Genomic DNA, 3,009 nt, shown 5'->3' with positions numbered 1-3,009 from the left:
TATTTCATGTCAAAAAATTAACCCGATTACCAATCCCCATTTTTTTATTTATTCTTCCCTAAAGATTTATCCTAAGGGTCATCTCATACATCATATTTACCTTTCATCGTCTTACATCACATTTCCGTATATGTTTGTTCTTAAGGACTTTTGCTAACGATCATCACATGGACAGTACCGATTCGGGGATTACTCCCCCAATACGTGTCCAGTAAGGGTTAGAGTATCATCGCATGAATACATAGTTACTATAACGCCCGCATATTCGGGCTAGTCAATTTAGAGACAATGAGCGTCAAAAATGACTTTTTTTATAGAAGGTTATTTAGAATAAACAATCTTAACCAAAGTATATTATATGTCACAAGGATTCTGTACATATAAAGAACACTGAAACCCGAGTTATAACGAAGAAGTTATGACCCGTCGAAGTTTTGCGACTAAACCGGCACGACACCACGTAAACAAAAAAGTGATATTTTGATAAATTACTTTTTAGACATAGTGATCTAACTGAAAGTTTTAGTAGACGTTAAGCCTAAATCGTTCATGTAGAGAACGCCCAAATTTGACTTCGTATGAGGAAGTGTAGATTTTTCTACGATTTAGCATAGTAGTGCACAACCCGGAAATCGAATTTTAAATCGATCAATTTTTAGCCGACACAATCTAAACGAAAATTGAAGATCTCGTTAATAAGAACTCAACGATATAAATACAGACGAAAACAGACGTCAGGTGACAAAGTTATGAATGTTTAACGGACTGTATCTATCTAAGTCTGTTAAAATATAACTTTAAAAATAAATCAAAATTAGCTAACGGAGTCTAAATGAAAGTTGTAAATTACGTCACCACCTAAATGTGGATATAAAGAATGTCAAAAACAGAGCTCGTATGCGTAAGTTATGGATTTTAGAAGATAATTAGTTTTTGGAGTAATCTGCGAGTGACACGTGACACAATCTTGACCACTGCTTCTTCCCCACGCCTTGCCACCAGATGGTGACACTTGGCACCCCAACACGACGTGTTGGGTTCAGTAACGCGCTGTGTTGAGCCATTTACAACCTATAAATAGAGGCGCAAATCATCCAATTTCTTCACACCTTTCCACTTCTCTTCTCCTAAACACTCCCAAAGCCTCAAGGCTTTTCTCTATCCCTTCTTAGGAGTTAGTAGCGAGTCCCAGAGTGCCAGAAAGATCCGAGAATAAGAGCTTTTGGCTCAGAAGTTCTGCCCGTACAGAGTCTAGTTATTCACTAAACTCCATTGTAAGTGAGTTATGCTTACCTTTCTTATGTACAACTTATATTTAAGTTCATTATTGTTATTATAAACCGATAAGCAATATATGTGCTAAGTATAAATTAAGAAAAGTGTTATTATAATACCTTTTAACTGCTCGCGGTATGGGGAATCTGGTTTGAAGGGTCGCATAGAGTTGTTGGATTTTAGAACAACTTAAATGCCAAAATGGTCATGCCCTCCGGTGTTTCATGTCTGGCCCCTGTCTGTACATAGTAGTTGAAAAGTATTGTTTAACACTTATAAAAAAACAATTCTCATAGACCTTGAGTTAATTAGTCACAATAAATATTAGATTAAAACTTAGCAATAATAATGTTAGGTTTCGTCGAAGGAAAAGACGATTGTTAGAAGCGAAGCGCTGTCTGAATTTCGAGTCATCACTTTAACAAGTGAGTGCATAGTTACTTTCATCTTACACATAGATATGAAGTATTTAATTTAAATTAAGTTTTATGTGTTCATATTATTTGTGTTCTTGATATCTATGCTGGATGAACAAAATATACATGTTTTATTCGATTTAAACTATATACGTATTTTTATACCTATAATTATGATGGGTAAAGATGGGTAGATGAAAAATGAGATGAGAGATGAAAAATGAGATGAATGATGAGAAAAGAAAGATGATATAGATGATGAGAGGTGAAAGATGATGAAAAGCCTTGACCCAAGCGATGTCCCAATCATCTAGCAGAGTATAGATGACAACCACAGACTATTATATATAGCCCAGTGGAAGGATAGAAGGCTCGCAACCTGTAGGTGTTGTGAACAATGTGTTCACCAGATGTACTCTAAAAAAACCCCGGCAGCTATGGACTTAGTGCCTTACAAATGAACGTTGGCAGCTATGGACTTAGTGCCTTACAAATAAACGTTGGCAGCTATGGATTTAGTGCCCTATATATGAACATTAGCAGTTATGGACTTAGTGCCTTACAAATGAACGTTGGAAGCTATGGACTTAGTGTCTTACAAATAAACGTTGGCAGCTATAGATTTGGTGCCCTATAGATGAACATTAACAGCTATGGACTTAGTGTCTAACAAATAACATCAGCAACTATGGACTTAGTGCATGTTATATAAACCCTGGCAGCGATGAATTTCATGCCTATTCCTTAAGACAATCCTTAGGAATAAATATTGAGGAATATATGATTCTTAGGGAAGATACTTCAGAATAAAGAAGATAAAGGGGATGGGTAATTGGGTTAATTATTTGCTGATGAAACATAATAACTTTATTATTGTGGGTTGAAAACCCTATGTAATCACCAAGTTTCCCAACCTGACCCACTCAATTTATTTGTCTCACAGGTATCGATACGAAGACACATTACACTGAGAGATTAAAGGAGATGTAAATCATTCGTGTAAACAAATGTAAGGTCTGTTTATGCTTATGTTTTTGTATTAACGATGACATCCCAAAGTTTTAATATAAACAAAAATACATTTCTTCAAAAATGTTTTGATAATATATTTATCATGTTTTTTGGGAACAAATTCCGCAATATTATTCTTTAAAATGAATACTCTGATTTTTGAATAAGTATAAATAAAATTTTTAAATGACCGTGAATTTGGGGATCACAGTTACTACATTGCCTAAACTCATAATTCATCACCTACAGGTTATGAGTTTGCCGGTGTTTCCGCATGACTTGTTTAGATTAGTCAGTGGTCCTCATC

The sequence above is a fragment of the Lactuca serriola genome, chromosome 5, assembly GCF_051521515.1.
Source record: "Lactuca serriola cultivar US96UC23 chromosome 5, Lser_US96UC23_V15, whole genome shotgun sequence".
Classification (NCBI taxonomy): Eukaryota; Viridiplantae; Streptophyta; class Magnoliopsida; order Asterales; family Asteraceae; genus Lactuca; species Lactuca serriola.
Note: the sequence above shows the minus strand (reverse complement) of the source record.